Source organism: Ranitomeya variabilis, chromosome 5 (genome assembly GCF_051348905.1).
Source record: "Ranitomeya variabilis isolate aRanVar5 chromosome 5, aRanVar5.hap1, whole genome shotgun sequence".
Lineage (NCBI taxonomy): Eukaryota > Metazoa > Chordata > Amphibia > Anura > Dendrobatidae > Ranitomeya > Ranitomeya variabilis.
This window is the reverse complement of record NC_135236.1, coordinates 624,685,266-624,702,094: the sequence shown is the minus strand read 5'-3', so window position 1 is coordinate 624,702,094 and position 16,829 is coordinate 624,685,266. Positions and strand designations below refer to the sequence as shown.

At 43.8% G+C, this 16,829-nt stretch overlaps 1 long non-coding RNA gene across 2 annotated transcripts in view; it reads left to right on the top strand.

Moving 5' to 3' along the window:
• Positions 1 to 284: 284 nt before the first annotated feature.
• The window catches only part of LOC143776603 (uncharacterized), a 71,188-nt gene continuing 54,643 nt past the window's right edge, over positions 285 to 16,829 (top strand). For both annotated transcript variants that reach the window (XR_013215875.1, XR_013215874.1), the window contains exons 1-4: positions 285 to 347; positions 2,405 to 2,461; positions 3,059 to 3,169; positions 5,270 to 5,364. This is a non-coding gene — a long non-coding RNA (uncharacterized LOC143776603). The remainder of the gene's footprint in view (positions 348 to 2,404; positions 2,462 to 3,058; positions 3,170 to 5,269; positions 5,365 to 16,829) is intronic.

Genomic DNA, 16,829 nt, shown 5'->3' with positions numbered 1-16,829 from the left:
CCAGAATCTACTGTCTGCCATTGTACGTCTTAAATAGATTTTTAATATCAGAAGTCAATGAAAGGGTGCGGAAGGGTGATGACAGAGAAGTACCGAATAAGCTACATTTATTCATGGCCCTGTCATTGTAAATTCCTGTGCAGAAGAAGTATTCAGCGTGAGGGACTTTCCACAGCACTAAACACATTGGTCGCTGAGTGGAATAAATACCTATGCAAATGAGAAGTGTTATGTTCCTCCTATAATGTTTAAATATCTGTAACAGAACCTTATAATACTACAGACTCGGCTGCAGTCATCCTCTCCTTTCTGAAAAATGTGCAACAATGGCAAGTGACATAACGGGGGTAAGTAGCCCACTATTGCTATTTGGGTTTTGGAATTTCAATATAATTGCAATATATACATTTTCATATATATTTCAATACATATGTGGAATATATATGGTATATATATATATATTCATATATATTCATGATGTACTTTAGCACTTTAGCACTTTATCCCCGAGTCCTTAGTCCACTAATCAAACTGCAAAAAAAAAGTATAAACTTAAAAGTTTCAGCAATATCTTTTCCGAAGCATATGAAAGTATGTTAATAAGAAGCATTTCTGCTGATGATTTTGCTGCCCTTTTGTATAATAATGAAATATCAGGAATACTGTAAAAAAAAGACAAAAAATTGAGCTAAAAAAATAAACTATTCAGAAATATGGGACACTAAGAATATAAATACTTTTGGTTACATATTCACAGTCCTGAAAAACCTATTGGAATTTTTTTTAAAATTTACTAAAATTCTCATTATGTAGACACTGTGCTTGTTCTATACAGGTCACTGGCTAAATATAAGGGTAAGATATTTTCAGACACCCATTTCATCTTCCTTTGTCAAATACCTAGAAAAAGGGCATAGCTAAGAAATATTGTAAAATCTGGCAAATTTTTAATGCAAAATATTGGATATTTATCTCAGGCGTGAGAAAGTGTAAGATAGAGAAAATAATTTAATATACCAAGTAAATCGCGCCAAATTTCTCATATTCCGTGGACCATTTTCATCATTTCCCAAAATGTATTATATTTTCAATGATTTGTGGATTTATGCATCTAATAACACTATTCGCAGGTCTTGCTCAATAAAGTTCTTTTTCTTTTTTTTTTTTAAAAAGTAATTTTGTAATTTAGATTTTTTTCATTTATGCATTCAATATTTTGATATTTTACTCATCCAGGCAATTATGTAAGCAGCAAACTAAATATAATTTATTTTTTACATTTTAGGAAAATTCAGGCGATATACATAATATAATGTTTTTGTTACATTTTTTTATTTTTTTTACATTTTAATTAATCTCTTTAGGGGATTTGAGTCTATGATAGCTTGATCGTATATTTTAAACTGTCATGTTTGACGATGGTATTTTAGAGGTTACATTTTAGAGGTTAAACTGTTGCGGTTGTAGCTTGTTCCCAACACAGCACTTACTTGCTGGGGCTTTATTTAGCGGGACCTGCTCCTGAGCCCGCTTCACATGACCAGTGGGCACTTCTGTGGTACATGTATGGCGATGTCGCCAAAGGGTAAAGGTCGGAGGACTGTTAGGGTATGTGTCCATAGGCTGGATTACATCCGGATTAGCTGCGGATTGCATGCTGCGTACAACCACAGCGTTCAACCCGCAGCGTCCAGATGTTACAGCATAGTGGAGGGGACTTTATGAAATCCCGTCGTCATTATGCGTTCGAACACGCATCCGGCGGCCCTGTGTTTACGGACATGTGGCGCGTCTTTTTAGAACGAAGCATGTCTCCGTCGCTGCAAGGTAAATCACAGGGCCCTATGTATAGGGTGCGGAGATTCTGGATGAACACACCCGGAATCACCGCGCGTACAGAAGGGGACGGCGCTTTGGGGTTTTCCGCTCTGTCCAAAGCGCCGTGAATCCGGACAGTGGACATATAGGCTTACATGTTTTCAATATTAATTTTAAAGAATATTAATTAGGTAATGAATGAAGATAAAGGTCCACCTTTTCTCATCTTCTACACTGGGCCGTACGTAAGTTTGTCTGGGATAATTTGTCTCTAATGGATAACTTGTGACTAGTGATGAGCGAGTATACTCATTACTCGGGATTTCCGAGTATGCTCAGGTGGTCTCCGAGTATTTGTTAGTGCTCGGAGATTTACTTTTTGTCGACGCAGCTGCATGATATACGGCTGCTAGACCGGCTGAACACATGTGGAAATTCCCTAACAAACAGGCAACCCCCACATCAGGGGCAGACACAGACAGCTTGGGGCCCCTGTGCAGGAAATGTGTCTGGGCCCCCCTCCTTTTAAGGTGACAAAGCTACATATATATATTACATAGTCTCCTCCTTGATTCTTTCTACACAGGATTTCCAAAGGATGTTATCTTAACCGGACACCTAGACGGACATGGTTTTCACCGAGGCGAGTATGGTGGAGGTTACGTTATATTTTTATTGATGTACTAAGGAATAATATGAACATGCACAATATACCAGAGATGACAGACACAATTCGAGTTTGCCTTTTCATGCAAAGTTATAAGTTATTCTCCATGAATTCAATGACCTTTTTATGGTTTGATGTCTCTCCAGATCACAGACATGCAAGATGTAAAAGATAAAAAATAAAAATACTTATAATCACTTTAACCATCATTACTCTGGCCCCCATGCTTCTCATTTTTTTTTTAACATTTTACTGGCCTTTCACTGTTCAGAAAAATTGTGGCCACTGGCCATTTGCCATTTTGCCGAATGCGGATTTTTGTAAAATCCGAGTATTCAATACCTCTCGAATATATTTGCTCATCTCTAATATTTACGATATAAATGAAGATTGCAAGCTATTATCTTGTACTGTTTCTGCTTACATTTAGGTGCTGTTGAGTGCTTAAATAGTCATGTCTCAAAATATCCAAAAAGTGGAACATTCCACAGCACTCACCCATCAAACTCATTGTGGTCAACCTTGAGAAAGTGTTTTTGCAATAAGAAAACTGACATGTGTTTGTCTCTTAAGACTCGCTCGCAAGGACATATTAATCGGTCCTGAAGAAGCCATGTTTTTAGGTGGTGAAACGTACGTCGAGGCTGCTCCCTACCCCCAGACTTGCATATACCATGACTACAGGTAATATACATGTTTACTACTAATACTGCTTTAATCTGTCAGTAATACTTACACATGGTGCAGGTTTAGTTTAGGTTGTTATTAGAGACATTGCTGAATGGCAGACTATTTATGATATCAAGATCAGCATTTTATAAAATGCTAACATTAAAATGCATGTGAGAAAACTTTAAAAAAGGATTAAATAGCCAATCTAAGATGGAAATTAAAAGCAAGTACAACAGCCCCATATAGTCTACTTACTGTGTAGCATAATGTTGTACAATGTCACTTCTAACTGGAGGTTTCCTGATGTGCAGCATAACGGTTCTAGACCGTGCTACACAAATGGCAACAAATGTATTCAAGTGTTATGAGACGAGTTCCCAGCTCTGAGAACTGAATTCCATAGGTTGTCACATATAACTAAACCCATGGGAATCAGTTCTGTAGCTTGGACCTCTTCAACTTCACGCAAGACGTAACCAAGATTAGTGGAGTACTGTTGAATAAAAATGACATACCAAAATGATTGCATTGGTAACGGGACTCCCACCTATAGGGGCCATTGATCATACTGTGTCCTCTTACGTAGCAGAGACAGCTTTGGGCAACTACCATCTAGTAATCCCTATAGCTATGCCCTGGTTCAGGAATGATGATCCCACCAGGATTGGACTAAGATCCTGCCGGTGGAATTCATGACTGTCAGAAGACAAAGAAAATTCCTGATTTTCACAAAAAAGTTATGATGATGGTACTGAAAGTTGTAGTCATGAAATCCCAAGACTTTGTTGGATTTTTTTTTTTACTTTTGTCTACACCCCTGTAAAAGGTTTTACAGCAGGAATTCACACAAAGTGATTCACACAAGTTACAATGATCGTAAAGAATTTTGTAGCCATGGACGCCCATACATTTTTTGGGAAAATTTTTTTTGTTTTTTGTACACAATGAAATTAAGGGCATGTGCCATGCAGTGACAATTTGCTACTTTGCTCAAACACATGGCAGCCATGATGTCTCTAGCATTGTCACTCACCAAGTTGCCAGTTGTAGCTGATGAGGAGCCATCCAGTGTGACATCTCATACATTGTTTTGCCCTGCTGTTGTTGGGGACGTGGAGAGGTCCATTGAGTCGCATTCATATTTCATGGCATGGAGGTGTCAACCCTAAACATCGTTGAGTGAATGGGCCATGAAAGACACGTAATGCTTGCTGTTGTTCACAATCGTGTGCACCTTGGAGTAGTGTCAATTTCAAAGAGCTTCTACTTTCTCTGCCATGTGAGAGCACAAAGTAGAGATGGCTTTCTTCATTAAATAAGAACAGCTAGGTATCTTTCATCAATCCTAAGAACACACCATATTTTAGAAAAAGGCAGCAAATCTAGGTAGCATGGCATAGATTGTGGTGAACTTCGAAATGTGAGAGTTGAGCTCCACACAAATGGAAGAGCGTATTTCCTGGGCACAGATTTAAGGGGGGTGATTTGAAGACATCATGGCAACAAGAGGGTTATGTGCTAATGTTTGCTGTTTATTGGTGTGTGATAAAAGTTGTTCTATCTTATGGTCCTTTTTTGTCTTGGTTCTCCTAGAGGCTTTGCCTCAAGGCCATCCCTGGGAATAGGAGAGGTCTGTCTATGACGATTTTCAGCATAGGGATATAGTTTTCAGTACACAGGAAAACATATAGTTAATACATGGGATTGTCCCACTAGTTGGGAGGGGTTAGATTAATTTATAGGGGAAGCACTTCCTAGTTTCAGTCAGTCTGAATGGTCAGAGTGGAGGAGACTGTGTGAGGACTTTAGAAGAGTCAAGAAGTTCCAGATAAGTATGGTGCCAACAGGTTCTAAGAAACTGGATGTAGCAGAGGAAGAAGGGTTCCGTCAGTGCAGTCTCCCCTGTGAGAAAGAGGTCAGGTGGGTCACAGCACAAGGTAAGGAAGATGGGCTTCAGGGAAACTTATGCCGGATGGGAAGCTCCTGGGACCAACAGAAGATGTTGAGGCGGGGCAGGTGAGGCAGAATGGAGTAAAGGAATGATAAAATGCAGGACCAAGGGAACATCACCAAAAAAGGGACTAGCAATTTCTTGTATCCGTTTTTTCACAGTAAAGTTGAACCAGACCTATGGTCTCCTGTCATGTGTACCTGCAGTCGGATCTGGTCCCATTGATGGGGAGGTTATAAGGACTCTTAAACTACAAGTGAGTAAAGAACAAACTCCACAGCACAACACCCCACATCTATCTGACTCCTGCTTAGAAGATGGGTTTCAGGGCAAACAAAACTCAATTCTGGTCCACAGCAAACCTGCCCAGTACCCCCCTTTACATATATAGCTAAAGAATGACGCCATTGAGGAAGAGTACAGAAAACAACAGATAATTACGGAGATGATGACAATGATCAGGCTTTACTTGAGGATGTGACCTGGCTACCAGAGAGATGATTATGAGGAGGAGGGTGGCAACTTGAGCATTACTATATAGCTTTTCAGTTTTATTTTTCCCAAGTGAGCAGGTGGTGCAGCTTGATGTGCTCATGGGCAGCCATAGTTCCAAATTAATGCGTTCCTGGATGTCCAAAGATTATTCATCTACTACTCAGTTTCCACATTGCAATAGATTGGTCCTCAGCAACATAATTTCTAATAATAATAATAATAATAATAACGATAAATCATCATGCTGCCTCTGTGGGAAATGCCCTGAGCTCCTTGTCCCATCCAGATTCCCACCAATAGATTTGCTGTGGCTGCCAGTGACCGCTTCTCCAAAATTTTGGTGACAAAAAATGTAATTGATGTACTAACAGACTGTCTTGCCCCTTCCAACTCCCCCTTATATACCTGGTCCCCTTAACCAATCAAATGGCCCCATTCACACCCCCTCTTACTAACTCCCATCATACTTTGAACCGAAACCCCCCTACCTTCCCTTATTCCACCATTTTAGATCCTAACCCTCCCCCCATAAAACTCCATTGTAGTTTACTTCTGCTTAAACCCTATTAGGACCTGGCACACATCCTGGTCATGATGCCCTCCCCTATAAAGCCTGTGGCTTGCAGTACGGGCCCCACTTGACCTAGGAATGTTTGACTCAGCTTCCCCTTTCAAAATCCATGTTATGTAATCCCTACACCTCCAATAACCACAGACACATTCCGAACCTTTTGGATAAATAGGCCACAACAGCCCTATTTATTAACATATTTACATTACAAAAATGAACATATCAATATAACATTGACAAATAAGGAACAGTGTCTATGGAAGCCGTGCACCAGCTTTGTTGCGTCATCAGCCGCACCTTAGGCCCTAAACTGCACCACATCGGTTCGAGGACCCTCCTGCTTATGCCCTCAACCGCACCACACCGGTTCGAGGACCCTACTGAATGGCACCACTAATTAAATTGTCCTGCTGAGACCTCAACCCAGTAGGGACCCCTTTTATTTAAATTATACTCTGACCACTAAATGAAGCAAAAGAGAGGAGGGGTAGGTAACAGCCCCACCAAACGGGCCCCCTACTCCCCCCCTCTGCTACTGTGGCACCCCAGGAGACCGGTTGCCACAGTGGCATTGCCTCCCTCACAGAGGGTGATGTAATGTCTGGGAGCAAAGACGGGTCCTCATACCAGGTAACTTCAGCATACAACACCTTCCAGATTCCAGACCAGAAAGTGGAGATCTAACACCTGTTTTAGGGGAGCTTCCCTATAAATTCTTGCCTGGAAGCAGGGTTAGAGGAGTCAGAGTCAGTTTGAGTCTGGGGAGCAGACAGTGAAGGAGGAAGAGGCAAGTGAGGAGAACCAGGGGGGATTGGAGCTGCGACTGAGCTCACCCCATACATATATATGTATGTCAACTGAACAGATTAATCCTTGCACTGCTAGCAAGGAAAAAACCAAGACAGGCTCCTTCCTTACTAAGTTACTGGATCTGCCTTGCAATATCTATAATCTAGGAACATGCAGCCAGGAGTATAGAGCATTAGAACAGACATTGACATACACACTGGGGACCCTTGTCATTAGTGTTGGGGGTCAAAACAGAATATCTTGGCATGTCCAACTCTTACACGATAAACTGGCGAAGTTGTCAGGATAAAGAAGTCCGTCCAGGAATGGGCATGAAAAGAAGATCAGCAGAAATGGCGACTGACAAATTGAGATTAAATATGGCGGACTGTGTCATGAAAAAAAACAGACCAGTCTGTGACATTGTGTGAAATGGCACAAAAAGGACTGTAATCTCCTGAAAGAATGCACTGTGTTCTTGTGCCCCTTGTTTCAAAAGGCTATATCCTCAAAGAGGATCCAAATCAATAAGTCTGCAGGCACGGTGCACAGCAGGGATTCACCAGTATATGAGCAGGGACTGAAGAGTATGTATGAGTTATACATAATCCCAATCAGAGCCTGTCTAGTGGGCATGGCCTCTCTCCATACATTTATATTCAGCGAGGCCACATCCTGACTAATGGCGCACCAGTTCAGTGGGCATGCTCAACTAGAGAGCACGGCCTCGCTCCATACAAGTGTAGGGAGCAAGGCTGCACGCACCCACTGGATAGGCTTTGGCCTGGCGTATGTATAATTCATACATACTGTCTGGTATCGGATCAGAAACTGCCAAATCCCTGCAGCGTACAGTGCTGGGGGATTCATAAGTCTGTAGTCACACAGGATCCATCCAGGTACGCAGGATCCATCTCTGTTTACAAATGCCTTAGGCTGCTAGGAGGAAGCAGTATACTACAGCCCTGACCAAAATTACTAATGACCTACTTACAGCCAAAGCTAACGGACAATACTCTACACTACTCCTCCTAGACCTGTCCTCTGCTTTCGACACAGTTGACCACTGCCTCCTACTACAGAACCTCTCTTCCTTTGGCATCAAAAACCTCTCTCTATCCTGGATCTCCTCATACCTTTCCAACCGCACATTCAGCGTCTCCCACTCCATACTACCTCCTCATCCCACCCTCTCTCTGTTGGAGTCTCTCAAGGCTCTGTTCTAGGACCCTTACGCTTCTCAACCTTTACACTTGGCCTGGGACAACTCATAAAGTCCCATGGATTCCAGTACCACCTTTGTGCTGATGACACTCAGATCTACCTCTCTGGCCTAGACATCACCTCTCTGCTGTCCAGAATCCCAGAGTGTCTATCAGCCATATTCTCCTTCTTCTCCTCTCGCTTCCTCAAACTCAATGTGGACAAATCTGATCTCATCATCTTTCGTCCATCTCATAGATCTTCCTTACCTATCTATTGCAATTAATGACATCACGCTTTCCCCCGTACCGGAAGACCGCTGCCTCGGAGTAACCCTTGGCTCTGCCCTGTCCTTCAAACTGCACATCCAAACTCTTTCCACCTCCTGTCGCCTCCAGCTCAAAAATATGTCCAGAATCCATCCTTTCCTCAACTTTCAATCTACTAAAATGCTTGTGCATGCCCTCATCATCTCCCACCTCGACTACTGCAACATCCTTTTCTGTGGCCTCCCTGCTAACATTCTTGCACCTCTCCTGTCATGGTTCTCAATGGCAAGAGAACGTAGTAAAGCATACAAAAAGGACTAGCTCTTGGAAGATGGGAACTCGAGCTGACTGTGAGCTAAACCTACCGCACAAATAACAGTGGCCGGGTAGCGTGCCTACGTTTTATCCCTAGACGCCCAGCGCCAGCCGGAGAACTGACTGACCCTAGCAGAGGAAAATACAGACCTGGCTTACCTCTAGAGAAATTTTCCCCAAAAGGCAGACAGTAGCCCCCACATATATTGTCGGTGATTTCAGAGGAAATTGACATACGAAGTATGAAGATAGGTTTAGCAAATTGAGGTCCGCTTACTAGATAGTAGGAAGACAGACAGTTTTTCGTTCAATCTTCACATTCTACCCATCATTCCATTCTACTTGTACTGTTTTTTTGTGGCCTTTAGCATTTATTATTATTATTATTTTTATTTTTATTATTTTATTTCCAATTTTTATTTTATTTTATACTGATGTTCTCACCATCTTTTTGCCGTGGCCAATTTTTTTCATGATATAATCCTTTTATTTTTATGCACAATGTTACCCTCCAGCATTTTTGCCCCTCATTTTGCCCACATACCATGTCATAAATCATGAGCCCCCTCCGGGCCCCCATTTCGTTCTTTCCCCCACCCAAACAAGTATTTCACACATACTCCAGCCCACACTTCAATAGTAGGGCTCTTCTCTAGACTCCTCTATGCCTCCTGCTCTAATGCAGATTACTTTCCCTGCTCTCTCCACTTCCACCCCTGCAACGCAGCCTTCCCCTTAGTGCGCATGCGCGGCACGGCTCTCGGCGCTCCCACCCTGCTCACTGCCTAAGGCGCTTTTCTCGGCTCTTCAATGCCGTTCACACCGCGCTTGCGCCGCCTGGCTCTATGCGGTCCACACCTCGTCCTTGCCGCACACTCCATGCATCTGCGCAATCTTCACTTCCTGCCGCCCGGCTTTTAAGGACTCTGATCTCCTCAGCTTTCCACACACCACCACCGCAGACACCAGTACCTCTGCTGCCATAGGTAACTATACTGTACCGCTGTCCTGTTCTTGACCGCACTACCTGCTGTATTTCCACGCTGCCATCTTAATGCAGTGGCCCCTCCTCCTCTTTCTCTTTTCATAGCCCCAAACGGGACTCCTGCACTTATCCAGGGACCTTTTGCCCTCCACTCTGCTCCCACAGTCTAAAGGTTAGTCTTTTGCCTTGTAGAAAGTCCACCACCAGGGTAGTTCAGTCTCATCTGTAACTGTACCATTTTGTTTTACTTTATTTATGCATCATACTGTACTGGATCCATTGCTGTGCTATGAGATATCCTGATATATTTGCTTTGAACTCCTGCTTCCCTACATCAATGTCGCCAGGACGTATCTCACTCCTACAGCCCTCCGCTTTTCTGTTAACTATTTATGTTATCCCAGCCCTGGACCATTGGTCTAGGTTTAACCTGAAGCCATACACCTGTCCTAGCATGTCGCCTCGTCTTAAAGTTCGCTTAAAGTGACATAGCATGTACCTCTCATTTGTAGGGAATTTTGTTTGTTTATTTGTTATAAATTTTGTATACATTTTGTACATATTGTATATTCAGATTTAGTGATACCTTGCACTTTTTATTTTGTTTCATCAAGGTTTGAAAAAGACCTTACGGGTCGAAACGTTACCTACCTTGAAACACTGCGGTGATACTTTATTTTTGGTGTTTGTAATAAAGAAAATTACGCTTTTTCAGTCAAAATCTTTGAAAATCTTTCTTTGAGTGCGACTGTTGTTATATAACTACCTCTCTGGCCTAGACATCACCTCTCTGCTGTCCAGAATCCCAGAGTGTCTATCAGCCATATCCTCCTTCTTCTCCTCTCGCTTCCTCAAACTCAATGTGGACAAATCTGATCTCATCATCTTTCGTCCATCTCATAGATCTTCCTTACCTATCTATTGCAATTAATGACATCACGCTTTCCCCCGTACCGGAAGACCGCTGCCTCGGAGTAACCCTTGGCTCTGCCCTGTCCTTCAAACTGCACATCCAAACTCTTTCCACCTCCTGTCGCCTCCAGCTCAAAAATATGTCCAGAATCCATCCTTTCCTCAACTTTCAATCTACTAAAATGCTTGTGCATGCCCTCATCATCTCCCACCTCGACTACTGCAACATCCTTTTCTGTGGCCTCCCTGCTAACATTCTTGCACCTCTCCTGTCATGGTTCTCAATGGCAAGAGAACGTAGTAAAGCATACAAAAAGGACTAGCTCTTGGAAGATGGGAACTCGAGCTGACTGTGAGCTAAACCTACCGCACAAATAACAGTGGCCGGGTAGCGTGCCTACGTTTTATCCCTAGACGCCCAGCGCCAGCCGGAGAACTGACTGACCCTAGCAGAGGAAAATACAGACCTGGCTTACCTCTAGAGAAATTTTCCCCAAAAGGCAGACAGTAGCCCCCACATATATTGTCGGTGATTTCAGAGGAAATTGACATACGAAGTATGAAGATAGGTTTAGCAAATTGAGGTCCGCTTACTAGATAGTAGGAAGACAGAAAAGGGAACTTCACAGTCAGCTGAAAACCCTTTCAAAACACCATCCTGGAATTACTTTAAGACTCTAATATCAACTCATGACACCAGAGTGGCAATTCCAGCTCACAAGAGCTTCCAGCCTCAGAAATAAACAATCACAGAGAACTGGAACAAAAATGCAAAACAAACTTAGGACTACAAGTCCAACTTAGCTGATAGTAGTCTAGGAGCAGGAACATGCAACAGAAAGGCTTCTGGTAACATTGTTGGCCGGCATAGAAATGACTGAGGAGCAAGGCTAAATAGACAACTCCCACATCCTGATGGAAACAGGTGAACAGAGGCGATGAAGCACACAAGTTCAGTACCACCAGTGACCACCGGGGGAGCCCAGAAACCAAATTCACGACAGTACCCCCCCCTCAAGGAGGGGGCACCGAACCCTCACCAGAACCACCAGGGCGATCAGGATGAGCCCTATGAAAGGCACGGACCAAATCGGAGGCATGAACATCAGAGGCTGTCACCCAAGAATTATCCTCCTGACCGTAGCCCTTCCACTTGACCAGATACTGAAGTCTCCGTCTGGAAACACGGGAGTCCAAGATCTTCTCGACAATGTACTCCAACTCACCCTCAACCAACACCGGAGCAGGAGGCTCAACGGAAGGCACAACCGGTACCTCATACCTGCGCAACAATGACCGATGGAAGACATTATGAATAGAAAAAGATGCAGGGAGGTCCAAACGAAAGGACACAGGGTTAAGAATCTCCAATATCTTGTACGGGCCAATGAACCGAGGCTTAAACTTAGGAGAAGAAACCTTCATAGGGACAAAACGAGAAGACAACCACACCAAGTCCCCAACACAAAGACGAGGACCAACACAACGACGGCGGTTGGCAAAATGCTGAGTCTTCTCCTGGGACAACTTCAAATTGTCCACCACATGCCCCCAAATCTGATGCAACCTCTCCACCACAGCATCCACTCCAGGACAATCCGAAGACTCCACCTGACCGGAAGAGAAACGAGGATGAAACCCCGAATTACAGAAGAAAGGAGAAACCAAGGTGGCAGAACTAGCCCGATTATTGAGGGCAAACTCCGCCAAGGGCAAAAAGGCAACCCAATCATCCTGATCCGCAGACACAAAACACCTCAAATAAGTCTCCAAGGTCTGATTAGTTTGCTCGGTCTGGCCATTAGTCTGAGGATGGAAAGCAGACGAAAAAGACAAATCAATGCCCATCCTAGCACAGAACGCTCGCCAAAATCTAGACACGAATTGGGTTCCCCTGTCAGACACGATATTCTCCGGAATACCATGCAAGCGAACCACATTTTGAAAAAACAGAGGAACCAACTCGGATGAGGAAGGCAATTTAGGCAAGGGAACCAAATAAACCATCTTAGAGAAACGGTCACACACCACCCAGATGACAGACATCTTCTGAGAAACAGGGAGATCAGAAATAAAATCCATGGAGATGTGAGTCCAAGGCCTCTTCGGAATAGGCAAAGATAACAACAATCCACTAGCCCGAGAACAACAAGGCTTGGCCCGAGCACAAACATCACAAGACTGCACAAAACCTCGCACATCTCGCGACAGGGAAGGCCACCAGAAGGACCTAGCCACCAAATCCCTGGTACCAAAGATTCCAGGATGACCAGCTAACGCAGAAGAATGGACCTCCGATATGACTCTACTGGTCCAATCATCAGGAACAAACATTCTACCAGGCGGGCAACGATCAGGTCTATCCGCCTGAAACTCCTGCAAGACCCGACGCAAGTCTGGGGAAACAGCAGATAATATCACTCCATCCTTAAGGATACCTGTAGGTTCAGAATTACCAGGGGAATCAGGCTCAAAACTCCTAGAAAGGGCATCCGCCTTCACATTTTTAGAACCCGGTAGGTAAGAAACCACAAAATTAAACCGAGAGAAAAATAACGACCAGCGCGCCTGTCTAGGATTCAGGCGCCTGGCAGACTCAAGATAAATCAAATTCTTGTGGTCAGTCAATACCACCACCTGATGTCTAGCCCCCTCAAGCCAATGACGCCACTCCTCAAAAGCCCACTTCATAGCCAAGAGCTCCCGATTACCAATATCATAATTTCGCTCAGCGGGCGAAAATTTACGAGAAAAGAACGCGCAAGGTCTCATCACGGAGCAGTCGGAACTTTTCTGCGACAAAACCGCCCCAGCTCCGATTTCTGAAGCGTCGACCTCAACCTGAAAAGGAAGAGTAACATCAGGCTGACGCAATACAGGGGCGGAAGAAAAGCGGCGCTTAAGCTCCCGAAAGGCCTCCACAGCAGCAGGGGACCAATCAGCAACATCAGCACCCTTCTTAGTCAAATCAGTCAACGGTTTAGCAACATCAGAAAAACCAGTTATAAATCGACGATAAAAATTAGCAAAGCCCAAAAACTTCTGAAGGCTCTTAAGAGAAGAGGGCTGCGTCCAATCACAAATAGCCTGAACCTTGACAGGGTCCATCTCAATGGAAGAGGGGGAAAAAATGTACCCCAAAAACGAAATCTTTTGAACCCCAAAAACGCACTTAGAACCCTTTACACACAAGGAATTAGAGCGCAAAACCTGAAAAACCCTCCTGACCTGTTGGACATGAGAGTCCCAGTCGTCCGAAAAAATCAAAATATCATCCAGATACACAATCATAAATTTATCCAAATATTCACGGAAAATGTCATGCATAAAAGACTGAAAGACTGAAGGGGCATTTGAAAGACCAAAAGGCATTACTAAATACTCAAAATGGCCCTCAGGCGTATTAAATGCGGTTTTCCACTCATCCCCCTGCTTAATTCGCACTAAATTATACGCCCCACGAAGATCAATCTTAGAGAACCACTTGGCCCCCTTTATTCGAGCAAACAAATCAGTAAGCAGTGGCAAAGGATACTGATATTTAACCGTGATTTTATTCAAAAGCCGATAATCAATACACGGCCTCAAAGAGCCATCTTTTTTAGATACAAAGAAAAAACCGGCTCCTAAGGGAGATGACGAAGGACGAATATGTCCCTTTTCCAAGGACTCCTTAATATATTCCCGCATAGCAGCGTGTTCAGGCACAGATAGATTAAATAAACGACCCTTTGGAAACTTACTGCCCGGAATCAGATCTATTGTACAATCGCAATCTCTGTGCGGAGGTAGTGAACCAAGTTTAGGCTCCTCAAAAACGTCACGATAATCAGATAAAAATTCCGGAATCTCAGAGGGAATAGATGACGAAATGGAAACCAAAGGTACGTCCCCATGAGTCCCCTGACATCCCCAGCTTAACACAGACATAGCTTTCCAGTCGAGGACTGGGTTATGAGATTGCAGCCATGGCAATCCAAGCACCAACACATCATGTAGATTATACAACACAAGGAAGCGAATAATCTCCTGGTGATCCGGATTAATACGCATAGTTACTTGTGTCCAGTATTGTGGTTTATTACTAGCCAATGGCGTGGAGTCAATACCCTTCAGAGGTATAGGAACTTCCAGAGGCTCTAAATTAAACCCACAGCGTTTGGCAAAGGACCAATCCATAAGACTCAAAGCGGTGCCAGAGTCGACATAGGCGTCCGCGGTAATAGACGATAAAGAGCAAATCAGGGTCACAGATAGAATAAACTTGGACTGTAAAGTACCAATTGAAACAGACTTATCAACCTTCTTAGTACGTTTAGAGCATGCTGATATAACATGAGTTGAATCGCCACAATAGAAGCATAACCCATTTTTTCGCCTAAAATTCTGTCGTTTGCTTCTGGACAGAATTCTATCACATTGCATAATCTCTGGCGCCCTCTCAGTAGACACCGCCAAATGGTGCACAGGTTTGCGCTCCCGCAAACGCCGATCAATCTGAATAGCCATTGTCATGGACTCATTCAGACCTGCAGGCACAGGGAACCCCACCATAACATCTTTAATGGCATCAGAGAGACCCTCTCTGAAATTCGCCGCCAGGGCGCACTCATTCCACTGAGTAAGCACAGACCACTTACGAAATTTTTGGCAGTATATTTCAGCCTCATCTTGCCCTTGAGACAGGGCTATTAAGGCTTTTTCAGCCTGAATCTCTAAATGAGGTTCCTCATAAAGCAACCCCAAAGCCAGGAAAAACGCATCCACATTGAGCAACGCAGGATCCCCTGGTGCCAAAGCAAATGCCCAATCCTGAGGGTCGCCCCGGAGCAAGGAAATTACAATCCTGACCTGTTGTGCAGGATCTCCAGCGGAGCGAGATCTCAGAGACAAAAATAATTTACAATTATGTTTGAAATTCTGGAAGCGAGATCTATCCCCGGAGAAAAATTCAGGCAAAGGTACTCTAGGTTCAGATATAGGAGCATGAATTACAAAATCCTGTAAACTTTGAACCTTCATAGCGAGATTGTTCAGACCTGTAGCTAAACCCTGAGGATCCATTTTCATCAGGTGAAGTCAGAACCATTCAAGGATTAGAAGGAGAGAGAGACGAAGGCTGCAGTAAGCAGAGAAGCTAGTAAATCAACTAATGAGCAAACACAGAAAAAAAAAAAAAAAAATTCTCTGCAGACTTCTTTTCTCTCCTTTCTTCTGCCAATAATTTTAACCCTTGGCCGGCCAAACTGTCATGGTTCTCAATGGCAAGAGAACGTAGTAAAGCATACAAAAAGGACTAGCTCTTGGAAGATGGGAACTCGAGCTGACTGTGAGCTAAACCTACCGCACAAATAACAGTGGCCGGGTAGCGTGCCTACGTTTTATCCCTAGACGCCCAGCGCCAGCCGGAGAACTGACTGACCCTAGCAGAGGAAAATACAGACCTGGCTTACCTCTAGAGAAATTTTCCCCAAAAGGCAGACAGTAGCCCCCACATATATTGTCGGTGATTTCAGAGGAAATTGACATACGAAGTATGAAGATAGGTTTAGCAAATTGAGGTCCGCTTACTAGATAGTAGGAAGACAGAAAAGGGAACTTCACAGTCAGCTGAAAACCCTTTCAAAACACCATCCTGGAATTACTTTAAGACTCTAATATCAACTCATGACACCAGAGTGGCAATTCCAGCTCACAAGAGCTTCCAGCCTCAGAAATAAACAATCACAGAGAACTGGAACAAAAATGCAAAACAAACTTAGGACTACAAGTCCAACTTAGCTGATAGTAGTCTAGGAGCAGGAACATGCAACAGAAAGGCTTCTGGTAACATTGTTGGCCGGCATAGAAATGACTGAGGAGCAAGGCTAAATAGACAACTCCCACATCCTGATGGAAACAGGTGAACAGAGGCGATGAAGCACACAAGTTCAGTACCACCAGTGACCACCGGGGGAGCCCAGAAACCAAATTCACGACACTCTCCATTCTTAACTCTGCTGCCCGATTAATTAATCTCTCTCCTCGCTACTCCTCCACTTCCCCTGGAGCACCCACCATGGCCATGGGGTACTCGGTACCGGGTCTGCTCAGTTCTTAAAAGGGGAAGTTGCCTCAGCCGGGTTGCTGTGTCCTCCGGGTTAGTGGTTCAGTCAGCTCTCAAGCAAATTGGGTGCACTTTC